We start from the raw sequence: 19889 nt of genomic DNA on the forward strand, positions 1-19889 counted from the left end.
TTACTTAACTTCACATAGGAAATATCAGTTGTAGTTTTATTAAGAAGAGAAATTAAGTTTGGAAATCAAACGATTTCATGACATGATTTGTTTAAAGGTACTAATTATCAAACTAAAATTTACTTGTAATTTTAAAATGTGAAGAATAGCATAGTTACTAAATGGGCTATACTCCATTACTTTTTAAAACACATAAAAAAATGATCTTTTCACTAGAAGGTAGTATTTCTATAAGTAGCTTTGCTCTTTTTTAAGATATAAAGTTGAACCAATCTTTATCTCTTAATTTACTTGTACAGGAAAAAAGGAGGGCATTTAATGTTAATGAATGTGTTGCTCTTACTTTAGATGTAATACGTTGTAGTTCAAATAGATAAAAGCATTTATGAACCCTCACCCACCTGGATCTCATTTCTACAGAATCTCCAGTAACTGCTTTTCTGTAAGTAGATTTTTTGGGGCGGAAATTTATAGAAAGTTACTTTGTCTTACATGACAAAAATATAAATAATGCCCATGGATTCAGAAGCTGGAAGGTAAGATGACAATGACATCTGAATTGCATCATTTTATGTCTCAAAGTGCGATTTTTTTTTTTTTTACTAGACTGTCCTAAAGTTAAACTTAGATGTAATGGATACTTAGTGTATCCATTTTGCTTTTTATGTGAACTCTGAGAATGCCACCAACCTGTGAAAGTCTAGCATTTTAAAGAAAGCACTGCTCAGTTTTCTGTGTGCTTGTATGTATGGGTACAGTATATGGACCTCTGTGCATGTGCTAAATGGTAAACAAGAAAGATGTATCTGCTATGTATGATCTATAACCTCTTGCTCTAGCTAATGTAAATTCACACAAATACATTAGATGCAGTAGAATTACAGAGTTCTCCCTATAAAGTGTTTATAAATTGTGCACTGAAGAATGTTTAGTGTAGTCCAGATGCCTACTGTATGTGTTTATGGGAACTCTGGCCTAGAGCATGTACATTTCCACTGTAGGCAGTTTCTAAACTTGTGATTTCAAAGGTGATACAGCTGCTGTAAATAATGGCATTGTTCTGTGCTAGGTCATTGCTTAATGAAGGAAAAGGAAATCTGCCAGTACTTTTTCCCTAACACATTTAGTTTGGACTCACGATGATCATATGTCAGTTGTGTGGAGACAAACACTTTACACACTCCTTAGATGTATTTTCTTTGTAGAGAAAGAAATGCTTACATCATGTTCCCTGTGTCTTTGTGCTAAATGTCTGAGGTAAACCATGTCCTCTGTATCTGGAGCAGACTCTTTTTTTTAAATTTAATTCTCAGGAGGCTGGGGTGTCCAGTTACTGTATTTTATTAAACAAAATTTCCAGTAGACTCTATAACTGAAAATACCACATTCCTTTCTAACAACAATAAAAGAAGAATACTCTCATTTCATGAGAAGCATTGGTAGAAAATAGTCTGTTCATGGTGACAATTGAGTTTTGAGTTTTTAATATCTTAATTTTTCTTAATTCTTAGTTTTGCATCACACATTGCTTTAGTTTGCATCTTACCAGTACTTCCATATTCTTTTCATTTCTGTAAGCATGTGTTTTAGAGTTGTATTTTCTTATCTACCTTCCCATGATTCTTGTTTTTATAATTGATACTTCATATTCATAAGGTAACTTAATTCTTTTGAGTTTTCTACTTTTAAATATATATTCAGACTTGGTTATAGAATTGCTTGTTAGACACTTCCTATGGGCCTCTCAAATACAACATCATTCAAACTCCACTTACCACTTCTCTCTAAAACCTGTTCCCCTCTGGTGTGCTATCTCAAAGAATGAAATTATTCAGGCAGTTGCCTCTCCAGAAACCCTAGAGTGTTGTGTGTTTTTTTTAAAAAAATATGTTTTCATTGATTTTAGAGAGAGAGAAGAAGGGAGAGAGAGAGAGAGAAACATCAATGAGAGAGAAACATCAACATTGATCAGCTGCCTCCTGCACATCCCCTGCTGAGGATCAAGCCAGCAACCCGGGCATTTGCCCTGACTGGAATCGAACTGTCTACCTCCTGGTGTGTGGGTCAGTGCTCAACCACTGAGCCACACTGGCTGGGCAGAAACCCTAGAGTATTTCTGAATGCCTGCCTCTCCTTCACCCCTTCCCTCACTACAGACTGAATCTACTATCTATCCCTATGTCTCTATCTCATCTTCCACAGACATTCAGTTCATCTCACGTACTTCATTAGAGCAGCCTTCTAACTAGTCCTTTCTCATTGAATCCCTTTTTATACTGCTATGGTGATTGCTCTAAAATACAAATCTGGTCATATTACATACCTCAGAATTATTCTATCGCTTTTTCACTCTTTCCAAGATAAGGACCTGCTCACTAAAGTTTATAACTGCTGTCATCATATCATCCCACTTACCTCTTCAAGTTCCACCACTCCCCACTCAATACCATATATTCCAGACATTCTGTACTTTTTTCATTTCCTAGAATTTGCCATTAAGCTAGGTCAGATCACAGAGGCAGGTTTGCATTCAAAGACTGATTAGAACTCAAATTGGGTTCAAGGTTACTTTCACTTAGGCTTTCTACTAAATTAGCAAACAACCAGTGCCAAGGACAGATGCAATATATACATCTAAGTAAATGGATACAGCACTGTAGTGTCCCCCTAGTTCCTCATGGAGATATGACCAAAGTTACATTGTTAATGTAGTAATGCACAGTGAGTAGTATGTCTGGCCATATGTGGAAGCTCAGTAGCTTTTGTTCTATTAGGCAGGGTGAGGGGGCATGTTAATGTTTAAAAGTCTGCCTTCTACCATATAAGGTAAGTTTTGGTATATCTAAAAACATGAACTTTTTTTTTCTGTGTCATTGGGTCCATAGCAGGTCTTGTCATGATCTCCCACAGACATGCTTACTCTTGACCCCTGGTTTCGTACCTTATGCCAGTTCTGTATGCACAGTAATTCTCAACCCTACTTCTCTTGAATAACTCATATCCATCCTTTCAGACTTGCATCAGGGGTCACCTCTTCAGAACATTTTCCTTGGTGGTTGGTCTCACTAGCATCCTGTGCATTATTTTTTATAGTCCTTATTGTGCTGAGTTTTAAATGTTGGTCTGTTTACTGTCTACTACTAAACAAGAGTTCCAGCATCTCATATTTTTAGTCTCTAGCAAGAATATTAACACAACGTAATCAATATCTATCGAAGAAAAAAGGGAGGGAGGAAAGGAAAGAAATAATCTAATACAAAGTCTAAAAGGATAAAGATAAATCACTTGTGTGTGTGTGTGTGTGTTGTCAATTTTCACCAGGTACTTTTATAGCTTCAATATTTAGATAAATTTATGTAAATAATAATGATACATTAAAGTAATTCTAAGGAAAGAACATTTGTAATGGAGATACGTTTTAAAGTGCTAAGCCTGCCTGGCCGGGTGTGGCTCAGCGGTTGAGCATCGACCTAGGATCCAGGCGATCGGGGTTCAATTCCCGGTCAGGGCACATGCCCGGGTTGCGGGCTCGATCAATGACTCTCTCATCATTGATGTTTCTGTCTCTCTCTCTCCTTCTCCTTTCCTCTCTCTGAAATCAATAAAGATATTTAAAAAAATAAATAAAAAAATAAAAAAGTGCTAAGCCATGTTATTTTACTCATTATTAGACTTTCTTGTTTCTAACTTGTGACAAATTTTAGAATGTTAACAAGTTCAATATAATCTAAATTTAAAGCTTCCCCTCTCCCCAGCTTGGACCAGACAGGCATCGAGGAATAAGGCCTGATTTGTTCTCTATTTCTGCTATCTTGCTCAACTTTTCCACCTGCTGTTGCCAGAGTTTTGATAGTAAAGAAGGATGAGAGATAAGGTGGGTTAGTGGGAGACTTTAACTCACCCCCTCCACATACACACTTGCAGACAAAGTGCTCTCCAGTTGACTTTAGCTCCCGCTGTGATGGTACACTTTACACAGCCACTCTCTATTCTCCTGGGCAAAACTTTGTAAAGACAGTACTAGTCTACCTATAGTGCTTTAGCCTACAGAGAAACTTAGCTGTTTTGCCCCTTCAAATTATGGATGTGCAATCTACTCCCAACAGGGCCCTGTCTCTCTCCCCTCTACTGTTCAAGGCCACTCCAACCACTAGCCAGCATCTTTTCTTTAAACGGGAAAGTTAGGCAAAGATCCCAGTGCATGCAACCCCCGAACTTGTGAACAGGTCAAGTTTAGTAAGACTTCTTAAATGGTCTGCTTTAGATTGGTTGAAAAATGATTAAAGAGGACAATTTAGGTGACACAAACTTTAATACTTCATGAAGGAGAGTCTTTATTAAGAGAACTACAAAATGGGGCAAAAGGTGGGGAGCTTTTATAGGATAAAGAATGAAGAACAAAGAAGAGAAAAAAGATATCTGCTTGGCTGGGTCACACAGTCAACCTTGTTTGGGGTGAGAAGGAACAGGGACCTAAGTATAGAGTTGAAAGTTGGCTTGGTGTTTGGCTGCTTTTCTGGTCAGGTGGGGCATTTAAAGGAACAAGAAAGTTGGGTTTGCTGGGCAGGAGAGGCTCCATCATGGGCCTAGGAATTTATTTCATCAGCTCTTTGTGGCACCTGGCTCTGCTGGGGAGGTGGGAGTTCTTTTGAGGAGGGAAGGGAAATACATAAGATTTGACAATGCTCTTTAACATAATTCTCACTGCCTGGACGGTGTGGCTCAGCAGTTGAGCGTTGACCTAGGATCCAGGTGATCAGGGTTTGATTCCCGGTCAGGGCACATGCCTGGTTGTGGGCTTGATCAATGACCCTCTCATCACTGATGTTTCTGTCTCTCTCCCTCTCCTTTCCTTTCTCTGAAATCAATAAAGATATATTTAAAAAAATAATCTTACCAACTCCCACTCCTTGAAGCCCTAATCTATGCAGGTAGATGATGGTTTTGGGGTACCAAGAGTTGTTTGGGGTCCACCGCACAGCAAATTCTGCTTTGTTGTGCCTGGTTCTCTAGAATATGGGGTCACTGTTTTCGATTTTAGTCATTCAACAAAGACTCCACAACAGGAAACAAATCTCATGTTCTGTTCTAATTTTATGGGAAGTCACATCTCTAATTTTCCAACCTACTCTGGAAGAAATAAAAGAAACATATAGAGAGGGAATCTGTATCTGCCTTATCTTTTCTTCACCCTGTTTCTATTCATATAATTTTACTTATGTAGATTTTAATTTATAACCCTCCAAAGATCTCACATATTTAAAATACATGATGAAAATCTGGCCTCGATACTACTCAATGATTAATTGCAGATCTTACTCATTTGAGAGCCTTAGTAGGAATCTCCTTCACCATGACTCTACATTTCCCTTCTGAAAGCTATGTGCTGGGTCAAAGATAGAGTTGGAGTAGTATATGCCCCAGATTTCCTTTGCTAAAATTCTTACTCTATCCTTTACTTTTCATATTGTCAGTTTTGAGTTCAGGTCTGCGTTCCTCGGTGCTAATGGAATTCCTGTTCTTGACCTGAAACTGTAGGCTGTTCAAAGTGCTGGTGAAGGAAATAAAAGAAATCACAGGATGGGGGAAAGTTTCTTTTTTAGTTGCAAAATAGAACAAAACAAAACTTTGCTTGTAAAGGTGGTTTCTAACAAAGAACCCTCATGAAGGCACCCAGAGTTCAGGAATTGTCAGAATGCTCTGTGGCAATAACTGTTAATCTCTTTTAAAAATATCTGCAGTTTTAACTGATTATCATAATGAATAAGTTGTGGGGAGATATTCTAGATTTGTGATCATAGTAGCAGTTTTGAATAATCACTTTAAAACTCTTACTGAAAACCAAACAGAACAAGACAGGATAAACAAACAAACAAAACCCTTGATAGCATCTTTAATGAAAGTTGGTGACATGAAATTCCTCAAAATCCAAGAATAAAGGTGGATGTGGCAAATCACCAACAGGAGCTATGCTTTAAGAGTTGCTAAAAGTAAAAGGGGTTACAAAATCAAACCAGGATGTGTAGAAAATAATGATAATAAAAATTAAAACCCATGGGATACAGCTGAAGAAATTGTACAGGAAGCATTTACTGCTTACTTACATGATCTTCATTGTTACTTACATTTTTTATTGAGTAGTAAATACCTTCACCAATAAAAATAAAAAATGAATTAAAACTTCAACTCAATGGAATATAATAAAACAAGAAAGTTAACTAAAAGTAAGCAGTAGGGAGATTAAAGATGGTGGTGAACTGAGTGGAAGCTACACTGACACTCTCCTGACACCAAACTGGAATTACAAGTAAAATATAGAAAACCATCCAGAATAATCAACTGCAACTGAAGACGGGCTGGAGAGCACTTTCATAACCAAGGCGGAAAAGTGGAGACCAAATAGAGACTGGTAGGAAGTGAGGAGGCCTGAGAGGGCTGGCTGGGCTCCCACAGGCAGCAGCTGAAGGTCTGAAGGGATATCTCAGCTGTGGGGGGTTCCCACTGAGGACTCTGGGACCTAAACCCCAGGTCAGGCTACCCAGCCAAGGGCACCAGAACTGAGAAAGTGCTCACATAACATCTGGCTGTGAAAAGCAGCTGGGTTTCTGTCTGCCAGGGAGAGAGAGCTGGAAATGCAAGCACCCTTGTAAAGAGCCAATGCACAAAGTTTTGTGTGCAGCCACTCACCTTGGGCTCCAGCACAGGGAGGGCAGAGTGGGGTGGAGCTGTGGGCTCTGGAGATAGAGTTCAGAGAACACCCCTCTGGATTCCTGCACCAAGTCATTCCCCCATACAGCAGAGGACATCTTTCCTAGGCAGACATTTTCCCTCCAAGCAGCTTTTACCTGTGGGGGAGAACCTCTCACCCTACCCCTTGGAGTTTCAAAGCCTGAGGCTCATTAAGAGAATCAGATTAATCAGCCTGCAGGCAGAGGCTGACCTCAGAGTGCTTTGAGTCTTTGCCTGATCTGCTTCTGGACCTGGGCCTTGGAAAAGCAGACTTTGGTGTGCATCTTTGTCCTGTCCAAATTTACACAGCCCCAGGAGAGGAGACCTCACACCAAGGGTTGTTGATAGCTCCAAGCAGAGTATTCAGGGCCAGTCACAAACAGCATCTGATATCAGCCTGCACCAGAGACCCTCCAAAAAGACTGAGAGTCCTAGCAGATCTACCTAATACATAGAAACCCAATCAGGCAGCCAAAATGGGGAGACAAAAAACAAGCCCCAAATGAAAGAACAAGAGAAGTCTTCAGAAAGGACTAAATGAAATGGAGATAATCTATCAGATACAGAGTTTGGAATACTGAATAAGGATGCTCAAAAGCATGAAGAAAGATAAGGAAACTATGAAGGAAATTAAGAATGACATAGCAGAAATAAAGAATACATTGGAAGGAATAAACAACAGATTAGAGGAAGCCGAGGCTCGGATCAGTGAATTAGAAGACAGGGTAGAAAAAAATCACTCAATCAGAGATCCTGAAAGAAAAAACAATTTAAAAATAGGAGGACAGTTTAAGGGAGCTGTGGGACAACATGAAACATAATATTCACACTATAGAAGTGCCAGAATGGGAAAAGAAAAAGCAAGGGTTAGAGAACCTCTTTGAAGAAATAATGGCAGAAAACTTCCCTAATCTGGTGAACAAAAAAGTCACACAAGTTCAGGAGGCACAGAGAGTCCTAAGCAAAAAGAATCCAAAGAGGCCCACACCTAGACACATCATAATTAAAATGCCAAAAATTCAAGACAAAGAATATTAAAGGCAGCAAGAGAAAAGCAATCTGTTACTTACTATGAAGCTCCCATAAGGCTATCAGTTGACCTCTCATCAGAAACTCTATAGGCTAGAAGGGAATGGCATGAAGTATTTAAGGTAATGCAAAACAAGGACCTGAAACCAAGACTACTCTATCCAGCAAGGCTATTATTCAAAATAGATGGTGAAATAAAGAGCTTCCCAGATAAAAAAGGCTAAAAGAGTTTATCACTACCAATCCAGCATTGCAGGAAATGTTAAAAGGACTGCTGTAATTAAAAGTAGAAGTAGAAGAATTGCAAGAAATATTAAAGAGACTGCTATAATAATAGTAAGAAATAGAGATACATAGGCATAAAAAATTAAAATGGCAATATATAAGGACATACCAATAATAACCTTAAGCCAGCCAGGCGTAGCTCAGCAGTTGAGTGTGGACCTACCATCCAGGAGATCTCAGTTCGATTCCTAGCCAGGCTACGTGCCTGGGTTTCGGGCTGATCCCCAGTAGGGGGCATGCAGGAGGCAGCCAATCAATGACTCATCACTGATGTTTCTTTCTCTCTCTCTCCCTCTCCCTTCCTCTCTCTGAAATCAATAAAGATATATTTAATAATAATAATAACAACAACCCTAAGGACTTTAAGGGAGAGATCAACAGCAATACACTCATAGTTGGGGAGTTTATCACCCTACTGACTTCACTGGTTAGATCTTCCAGACAAAAAATCAACATAGAAACATGACTCTAAATGGCACACTAGACCAGATGGATTTAACTGATATTTACAGAACATTTCACCCCAAAGCTGCAGAATATACATTCCTCTCAAGTGCACGTGGGTCATGCTCAAAGATAGATCACATGTTAGACACAAAACCAGTCTCTACAAATTCAAGAAGATTGAAATCATATTAAGCATCTCAGATCACAATGGCATGAAAATAGAAATCAACTACAATGAAAAACACTCAAAAACATTCAAATACATGGAGGCTAAATAGCATGTTATTAAACAATGAATGGGTTACCAATAAGATCAAGAAAGAAATCAAAATTCCTGGAAACAAATGAAAATGAACACACAACAACCTCAAATCTATGGGACACAGCGAAAGTAGTCCGAAGAGGGAAGTTCATAGCACTACAGGCCTACCTCAAAAAGCAAGAAAAATTTTTAGTAAGCTATCTAACCCTACAGCTTAAAAATTAGGAAGCTCCCCTGTGAAGCCGTCCGGACCAGAGTTTTTGTTTGCTGGGAGTTTATTAGTACTTTGATTTCATCAGTTGTTATTAGCCTATTCAGATTTTCTGATCCTTCCTGATTCAGTTTTACATGATCTCACTCATATGTGCAATCTAATAAACAAAATAGACTGAGGAACAAAATAGATCCAGAGATATAGAAGCATGGAACAGACTGAGGGATCTCAGAGGGAAGGTGGGGGTGGGAGAGTGGGTGGGGAGAAATTAATCAAAGAATTTATGTGCATATATGCCCAACCCATGGACACAGACAAGAGTGTGGTGAAGGCCTGGAGGAGGGGCTTGGATGTGGGGTGGAGGGAAAAAAGAGGGGATATCTGTAATACTTTTAACAAGAAAGATAAATTTTTAAAAAATAAAAATAAAAATAAAAGTAAGCAGTAGGGATTGATAAAAATAAAGGCAGATATGCATGAGCTAGAAAAGAGAAAAAAAATTAAATTAGCTAGTTAAAGAGATCAACAAAAATAAGCTATTACTTAAGCAACTTAAAGAAAGTACAAATTTACAAAATATAAAATGACACAAGAAAAATAATCTTTGAGACAGAGAAAAAGAAAATGAGAGCGAGAGAGACTACTTTGTATAATTCTATGTAAATACACTTCAAAACCCTGAAAAGTTGTCAAATCTCTTGGCTGCTCCTCTTCCTCAATAATCCCTTCAGACTTGATGATTTCACATAGGCATTCTACTAAACTTTTGAAGATCTGATAAACCCTATGCTAGTTAAATTGTTTCAGAATATAGAAAAAGAAAAAAACTTCCAAATTCTTTTTATGAAAAAATCATATATTAATGCTAAAACCCAATAAAGATTATTTAAGAAACAAAATTACAGTTCAATCTCACTTATAGTTCAATGCAAAAAATATATGATTTCACTTATATGTGGAATCTAATGAACAATAAAAACTAACAAAACAGAAACAGACTCAGATAAAGAGAATAGACTGACAACTATCAGAGGGGATGTAGTTTGGGGCTGGGTGAAAAATGTGAAGGGATTAAGATAAACACACACAAAAAACTCGTAAATGAAGACAAGAGTATGGTGATTACCAGAGGGAAAGGGGATGGGGGAGGTAGAAAATGGTAAAGGGGGCTAAATGGTGATGAACACATATTACAATATTTGGGTGATGTATTATAGAGTTATATACCTGAAACCTATATAGTTTTATTAACCAGTGTCACCCCAGTTAGTTCAATACAAAACAAAACTAAAATAAATATTAAGTTGAATTAAAAGCATTAAAGAAATACAATAATCTAGTGGGATTCATTTTGGGAATGCCAGAAGAATTAATTTAATATTAGAAAATCCACTTACGTAATTTATAAATTCATCATACCAATAATTATAAGAAGAAAAATGATGTTATAGATATCTTATAGATATCTCTATAGATATCTAAAAGGCTTAACAAAATTCAATACACATATATTTTTTAATATTTTTATTGGCTTCAGAGAGAGGAAAGGAGAGGGAGAGAGAGAGAGAAACATCAATGATGAGTGAGTCCTTGATCAGCTGCCTCCTGCACGCCCCCTGCTGGGGACTGAGCCCGAAGCTGGGGCATGTGCCCTGACCAGGAATGGAACGGAGATCTCCTGGATGGTAGTTTGATGCTCAATCACTGAGCCATGCTGGCTGGACCAACACATATATTTGACAAAAAGGGGGGGGGGAATGGTGGAGGGAGAAAAGGAGGAAGGAAGAAAGAAAGAACAAAGTAAGAAAAACTCAGAAAGAGTTGATGGATATTTCCTTAGTACGATTGAACATAGTGAGGCAACCAGACATTGTTGCTTCCCAATGTGCCGGAATAGGAAGTACACAGAGCCACCTTGAAACATTCCTTCCACGAATATTGAGTCTAAATCTAATCAAGCTCTAGAGCTAACTATCAATTTATGAGAAATATGGAAGAGGGAGGATTAAGTTTAGGATACCACAAATTCAGAATGGTAAAAAAAAGTGACCCATTTTTCCCAAGTTGGTAAGATTTTTAAAAAGGCTGGGAGGGGGTAGTATTCTGATTAAAAGAGACTTAGAAGACATTACAATTTCATACAATGAGTGGGCCTAGTCTGGGTTACAGCGAGAAGGAAGCAACTATAAGAACACGTTTTGGAGACAACTGGGGAAATTTGAATATGGACTAGGTATTAAATAGTACCAAGGAATTATTGTTAATTTTTTAGATGTTAATGACAATGCAGTTATGGAAAAAAATATCCATGTTGATTTGTATTGAACCACAAAGGACTAAACTAATGTGCTATCTGTGAGTTGCTACAAAATGCTTCAATAATAACAATGAAAGGGACAGATATTGCAAATGTGACAAAATCTTGATAATTGTTGAATGTGAGTGATGGTTATCTTGAGGGTTTATTGTACTGTTTTCTCTGGTTTTCTGTATGTTTTAAATTTAGTCAAAATTCAAAAAATTTTTATCTTATTTCCCTGGTAGTAATATTTAAAGTAACATTTTTGTTTTTGACAGTATATATACATGCCAATTTTCTTTGTTAAAGAGAAGATAAACATTGTCAACTCCGTATTCTTGTACATGTATAGTGTGGGGAGGGAAGGGAAGAAAGCAAAAATCTCTGACTGTTGGATTCTTATTTAAACAAGAGCAGGAGAGTCTATGCCATTTATTTTAACACAGAGAACAGACAGTTTATATACAGGAGGTCCATAGTTCACAAAATAGGACACAATAAGGAGTTACACTTTTCTGCTAGAACTGGTAAATAACTATTTTTTAAAAGGAGCTTACTCTTACATTTTCTATTACATTAAATGGATTCTGGTTGATGATTCCTTTAATATAAAACTACATGGAGCTTTCACCCTCTGGAATAACAACAGAATAGAATTTAAGTGTATGACTTAATAGCAGTTTATGGTACAAGTCAGGATTTTTCAGTGGGAGTTAATGAGATTACAAAAAAGCTCATGGGATCTTAGGAAGCCATATAGAGGTATATTTCTAGAATAAGCAAAGCAATATTTCTATTCTGCTCTAAAGTGGTTAGACCATATTGGAGTATTTAGTCTATTTTGGGAAGTAACTCTTAAACAACTTTAAAGTAAAACAATACTAACGGTGAGGGGGCTGAAAGCCAGATCATGGGAGGAATGGTCAAAGAGATTAGAAAATATTAGCTTGGAGAAAAATCTTTTGGTGGCAATAGGATAGCACACTGCAGTTGTTTGAAGTACAAAATGCTGAAAGGATAGGAAAATAGAACGAATTGTGAAATTATAGGAAGGCTGATGTTGGATTAGCATGAATGCTGGGAAGGGCAATCCACCACAGGCCTGAAGTAGCCCAGCAAGGCCCTGACTTCTCTTTGTCCAGGCCATTTATCAGTGTTGACTTTGCAGCAAGCAACCACTGAAGGATATGTTAAAATTCCACTTTGGAAAAAAAGGTGGACTTTCTTACCATTTATTATAAAAGCAGTGGATTCCCCATACTCAGAACTCTTAACCTAAGATGCAAAACTATTGTGAGCACAAGATACACCTGGGCCCCTCTTTGGTGCCTCCATGGGACTTGAGTGTAAGAGAAACTAACTGAAATACGATGCTCATCCTGCTTGTTAACTGTGAATAGTTCTCATCTTTTGTCTCTGATGTCTTCTGCCAATATCCATGAAACAGTGATAAGCCGACTTACTAGCTAATAAGTAGGGTTAGATCAATAAATCCCAGACCCAACAAAGGAGAAGCACATTAGTGGTTCCCTCTCTGGGAGTATTCAAAGGGGAATGGGATAAACCTCTTGGTGAGGATGCTGCATAAACATAGCAAAAGCCCCACGCTAGTTTTCCTTGGATTTTCAATGTCATTCAAACTGCATAAATTCTATTATTCCTTTTAGGAAACACAGTACATAGACTTGGCTACAAAATGCCAGAAGATTCTTTGGAGTTATCCCAAGAGAAGTGCCCCTCCCACCCTTCCTCTCTCTCTCTCATGTCTATATATATATATATATATATATATATGCTTCAGATGAAGAAAAACAATGTTATTATGCCAAAAATGTAATTTCTCCCAGACTTCATGTCAAAGCTCTTAGCACCCCAGGGAGTCAAGATTTGAATCTCTAAACTCTGCCTTGACAACCTTCCTCCTACTCTATTATAAGCATCTCCAACTTGTCTTATTGGAACTTCATGGACATAAGTTTCATTAGCATTAATGAGACTTTAGTATCAAATGTAGTGGTAGGCACACTCATAACATTTTTTCTCTCAGTGCTGAAAGCCTCTGATAATGTTTATCAGAATATTTTGAAAATGTGTATTAAAATCTACTCTAGCATTTAAATAAGTGGGTGATTTGGATTTGAATCACATGATAACTAGTTTTCACTGACCATAAAGCTTTAACACTGTCCTCTTACTGTCTTCCTTTGTCTTTCTTTCCTTTTGCAAATGCTTTGTGTATCAGACACATTTGTCCACTGGGTGGCAGTATGGACTCAAGAATGTTTACTGTTTCTTGTTCTGTCAATCTAGCTGAATCCAAGATGTCAACTTCTTTTTTTATCTGGAAAATAGCCATTGTATCAAATCTTAAGAAACAGTATTGTCTGAATTCCAGCTGCTACCGAAAAGTGACTCAGGAGAGTTTAATAATATTAATACCTCCTACCATTTATACTCTCTTCTCCCAACATGCTCACATACCACACATTTGCAAAATAGATTTTCCCTCCTGGTCTTCCCATTCCTTGCCATTTTACAGTCGTTCACACCTCGCTCCTTAAGCATATTCCCCTTTTAAATTCCCTAAACTATTTTCCCGCTCCAATACTCTTTGTTCCCTACCTCTTATTTCGGTGGCTCTTCCCTGACAATGAACTATCCCCGCTTTTCTTTTTTCTTAAATATCACACCTCTTCCACAGTGAAATCAAGACCCATAGTGTTAAGCTCCCGTGTAATACCATATGCATCCCCTCTGGTTTTGTCCTGCATCCTAGAGAAGCAGAGTGGATTTTGGATATTCATATAATCTTGGGAAGTCATATAGTTCTTTTTCACTTAAATGAATTCTGTCCAAAATGCAGATTACAAACAATTAACTAGCTCTATGTATGATTTATCTTCAATTAAGAGAGGGAAAGATTTCCAAGAAATGAAATCGTGTATCACGTATGATTACAATATGAGAAAAACCACAAAATATATACATATTTTAAAAATTGAAAACAAAATAGTAATAATAGGTGTATTAGATGGTGAAATTATGAAAGCTTACTTATATTTCCTTTTTTGGCTTTTTCTGTATTTTTCCTGTGTTTTATTTAATGAAATATACTTTTTCTAAGTGAAAAAGTATAAAAGTATATAGGACTGTGCACAAACCATCTTTTATCTTTCTTTCCTAGATTGAAAAATTCCTGTTGCTTTAATATATCCTCCTGCTATCTAATTTTCCAAAAAGTACTTAATAACACTTTGATAATTCCTTGAATCTCCACATGGTCCCAAGTGCTATGGGAGGATTGGTTTATGCTTTAAGAAAAAAAATTCTTTATTTTAGAATAGTTTTTAGATTTATAGAGAATTGCAAATATCTCATATCCAGTTTTTCTTATTACTAACATCTTACCTTAATTTGGTACTTTGTTACAATTAAGAACCCATATTGTTACATTACAATGAACTAAAGTCCACATTTTATTCAGATTTCCTTTGTTTTCACCTACCCTCCTTTTTCTGTTCCAGGATCCCACCCAGGATATGACTTTACAGTTAGTCACCATGTCTCCTTCTGGCCGTGGCAGTTTCTCAGACTTTCCTTATTTTCCATGACGTTAGCAGCTTTGAGGAGTACTGTAGAAGCCCCTCAGTTGGAATCTCTCTGATGTCTTTCTAAGGATTAGACTTGGGTTATGGATTTGGGGAGGAAGACCACAGAAACAAAGTCATACCCAGGGCAGGCACTATCCGCATGATTTAGCACGGTTGGCCCTCTGGCTGAAGCAGCGTTTGCCAGGTTTCTCCACTGCAAAGTTGCTCTTTCATGGCCCCCGTCCATGCTTTCCTCTGGTGATGGGGGACACACAGCCACACTATGGAGTGCGGGGTGATGCTCCACCTCCGGAGGGCAGAGTATCTACGTAAATCATTTGAAATGTTTCTGCACAGGATATTTGTTTACTTTCTTCCACTTATTATTTATTCAATACTTTATATCAGTATAGACTCATGCATATTTATTTTATGCTTTGGATTATAATCCAATATTGCTTTATTTTCTTGCTTAAATTGGCCATTTGGGACTTTTTCAGTTGGGCTCTGTGTCCCTTTGACATAATTCTATCATGAGTTTTGGGGGTTTTTTTTGCACCTCCTTAATTTCTGGCACTACATGACATCCATAATCATCTTGAATAATCCCTGCCTCACTCCTAGAATTGGCTCATGCTTTTAAACTCTTCATTATAAACATCAATATTTAAAAATTCTGAATGTCTATTGCATGTAAGACCTTGTGTTAGGATTACATTTTTTTTTTTTAAAAAAGTCTCTATTCATCTTGTTCTTGCATTTTAGCTGAGGAAGTTAGACAAACATATCATATCATAATTCCATATATTAAGCCTTATATTAGCCTTAAAAAATCCATAGTAATATTTGTTCTCTCTTTGCTTTCCCCTCATCTGTATGGCTGAATTTGAGGAGGAAGGGGTCAAGTATGTTATAGGGTATGCTGGGGCTGGGTCAAACCAGGAGAAATGGTATCTAGAAAGTAATTATTAGAAATACGTAGCTGAGGGGAGAGATGAGGACAATCAGAAGGGAACCTAGGTCAGAACAAGAAAGATTCCTCCAGCCGTGAGTTCACATTCAACTGTGAAAAGTTTGCACGTCACCTCTGATAAACCTTCTTATGCTGTGACTCCTCACAGGTTTTTGGTCCCAGTTTATAATTTTCCAGAAAAACTATGTTTTTATATATATTCAAAAAATCATGATCTTATAACTTCAAGGGATTTTTAGGTAGAGTCAAACTTTACTATTTCTCTCTCTCTCTCTTTTTTTTTTCTGGACAAATAAACAGAAGCCATAGTCAATAATGTTAGGGCTGGACATGACCCTAGAGATCACCTACTTAGAGATTCTATATACATCAATACTGAAACCCAGAGATCTGGTGACTTTCCTAGGATCACTCCACAGTTGATAGTGTGGAACTAGATGCCTACTGTTGGGATGTGGGAGAGAATTCCCTCACTCTGCCCTTCTTTAGTTGTTTTGGCTGGACTAGTTATAAAATAATAAAATTGGAATAGGACTAGATTAACAGGGTGGAAAAAAATTTAATAGGTGCACATGGGAGAATCACAATATGATGCTTAATCGTAATTTGAGGCTCAAAGAATTGATCAAACGAGACACCTTTTTCATAGTTTTGGACAAACAAGAAATTTGTCAGAAATTGACAGGACAAAGTCAGTGCTCATTAGAAAGGAATCTAAGCAGGTTTGGACATTCATTAGGAATCTAAACAAAGTTTGGGGTTGGGTAGTAAATTAGTAAAGGTGTTATAAGGTTTATACATAGTTTATATATGCTTTTTTCGACCTGGATTGATTTTATAACTCATATGATAAGGCTGTCTCTCAGTCCTTTAGGAGTGGGGAGGGCATCTAGCATGAAGATTTATTTCCTGCTTTTAGTGGAACAGAGGAAAGAGCTCTTCTTATTTTTGCTGCTTCCCAGGTGATTTAGTTCAAAATAATAACATGCTACTGTGGGATATCTTCAGATCAGAGCACTTTCACCACAGAGCTTTGCTTTATTTAATCATTGATTTATGCATTCAACTCATTAGTTAATTAATTCATTCAACAAAAAGATGTTTGAATAGCTGCTTCACTGTGCTAGGGTTTACAGGTACAAATTTGGAGAGTTAAACCACTTAAAGAATTGAACCTAAAATTGGATGAACTGCCACCAGGTGGCGTAAGCCCTCAGATTGGCAAGGACATTGTAGGTAACCATTCGGATTTTCCTCAGACATATTTTCAAAATCAGATGGTGGAAACTGGTCTGAATGTGCAACCCAAGCTTATTTTTTTCTGTGAGGGTGCTGCCAGTCTTACAGCATCCCGGGCAGAAGTCTTTGAGTTCTTTTACCGTTTCATTCCATATTTTACTTACTGAGTCACTGCTCTGTTCAGACTGGCTCCTTCCCTCACCTTTAGCCCCTTCATAAAAACCTCCAGTTTAGCCATGTCTGCAAACAAACACCCCGACATGGTCTCAGCCAACAGCAAGTTCACTGCTACTTCTGAACCTTTGCTCCTGTTGCCCTCTTCCCGAGATTCCTTCTCTTTTAAACTTTCGTCATTGCCTCGTCAGTGTTCAACAAACATTTAAGTAGTTATGGTGATGGCAATATATGAAATGCCAAGCTATGTACTCTCTCCCCATATCAGAATCTGCTATGTCCCTCCCTATCCTTCTAAGAGCAGAGCTAGTTGGTCAAATGGGTATATGAGTAAATATATGGAAGGCATTTACCAGGCACAGTGGTGACCAAAGCATTAGCCTGAGAGGGTGGTCAAGAAAGAAACTAGTCCTTGGGTTAGGTATGAAAGTAACTCAAATAGTTTAAATAGATACAGAGTCATAGATGGTTTTACATGGTGAGATGAAATGGCATGACATTTCAAAGTCTGACAATTTTAGCGTGGGAAGGAAGGCATGATGCATATAGGCAAATGGCCAAAGTTGATAGGAAAAGAAATAGCAGGTACCAGAGTATGAGGGCCCTTGAATGTCATGCAACAAAATTAGGACTTTGTCTTTCAGGCATTAAAATTCATTTAAATATTTAGAAAGGGGAATAGCTCGGACAGATTTTCATTTTAGAAAGATCACCACAAGCTGTATATGGCATGGATTGGAGAAAGGTGAGACCAGATACTGGCAACCAAGTAGGGAATGACCATAGAGCCTGGGTGGAGATGCCAAGGCTTGAACCAAGGAAGAACTGTGCTGAAGGAGAGGCAGGCATGGATCTGAGAGAGTCAACAGAATTTGATGATGTGATATTGTGATTGGTAGTAAGATCTTTGTCCCCATTCCCAGCTCAGAGCTCCTAAAACCCTGGGAATTTCCTAAGTGATGAGAGCCCTAAAGTTGTCTTTAGTTATATTAATGGGGTGACTTTTGGAAAGCTCCTAGTTAACTTAAAGATGGGAACTAGTTGCCAAAAGAACCAACCCTATGACCAGAGGGTTAGAACTTTCAGTTCCACAGTTGTACCATCTGACCTCTGGGGAAAAAAGAATAGCTGGAGGTTGAACCCATCACCACTGGCCAATGACTTAATCACTCATGCCTATGTAACATAGTGTCCATAAAAACTCAAAAGGATGGGGTTCAGAACACAAGGAGATTGTGGGAAATTGGGTTACCCAGAGAGAGTATGGAAGCTCTGAGCCTTTCCCACATACTTTGTCCTAAATGCATCTCTTCCATCTGGCTGTTCCTGAATTATATTTTTTTATAATGAATTGGTGATCTAGTAAGTAAAATGTTTCTCTGAGTTCTGTGAGCCACTCCAGCAAATTAATTGAACTCAAGGAGAGTGTCATTGGAACCCGCGGTCTATAGCCAGTTGGTCAGAAGCACAGGTGACAAATTATACTTGTGACTGGCAACTGAAGGGGGGGGCAGCCTTGTGCTACTGGTTTCTTTTCTTTTTTAAAATATATCTTTATTGATTTCAGAGAGGAAGGGAGAGGGAGAGAGAGATAGAAATATCAATGATGAGAGTCATTGATCGGTTGCCTCCTGCATGCCTCCTACTGGGGATCGAGCCCACAACCCGGGCATGTGCCCTGACCAGGAATTGAACCACCATCTCCTGGATCATAGGTTGATGCTCAACTGCTGAGCTACGGCTGGGTGTACTACTGATTTCTTAACCTGTGAGACCTGACACTTTTTCTAGGTAGCTAGTGTCAGACTTGAGCGAATTGTAGAACACCCAGCTGGTGTTGGAGAATTGCTTTGCAGTGTGAGGAATTGTGATATGAAATTGGCCCCAGAACCTTTAAAATAGGAATACAAAATGAGAGTAAGGACTTAGGTAACTGGGTGAATGTTGATGTTATTAATTAGGATAGAGGACACAGGAGGCTAAACATTTTTTGGAGTGGTGGGGTGGTGGTAAATGTCTTGAATGTACTTTGGGACATATCATCTGATTAGCTGCACTAATCAACTTCATATATTATTAACATATAAGTTAGAATATAAAGTCTTAGTAAAGAAAAACTTCCTTATTACTATTCATCAATCAATCAATATGCCAGTCACACATATTTTAATGCCTCCTTTATGTCTTCTAAGGAATTCAGTGCAATGGGAATTCAGTGCGATGGACCATACATCCCAAATTTTCCAAGATAGTTTCACTTTCCTACAGTATTATTCTTTTCAACAAATGTAATTCATTAAATGTAAGGTTAATGTGATTCAATTTTTATATTTTGTAAGACTTTTCTCAGAAGTTAGTACATCATTAAAAAGCTTAAGACATGAGTCTTGCAAGAAAGGAATCTGTATTGTAGTCTAATCCAGAAAAAGAACTGAGCACCCATTAAAGAGCCATTTATTGGTAAACTGTGTGTTGTTATGTTCGCAGATATCCAGAAAGTGACTGCTGTTTGGGGTAGGAGGGATTAGAGAGGGCTGCGCTGAGGGGAAGCTGAATTGCAGCATGGCTCTGAAGAATGAACAGTGTCTGAAAAGTCAGACGATGGGCGAAGAGAACGGCATCAGGACAGACAGCAAGTTGGAAATGAC

The sequence above is a fragment of the Miniopterus natalensis genome, chromosome 2 (genome assembly GCF_054644295.1).
Source record: "Miniopterus natalensis isolate mMinNat1 chromosome 2, mMinNat1.hap1, whole genome shotgun sequence".
In the NCBI taxonomy this organism is placed as follows: Eukaryota; Metazoa; Chordata; class Mammalia; order Chiroptera; family Miniopteridae; genus Miniopterus; species Miniopterus natalensis.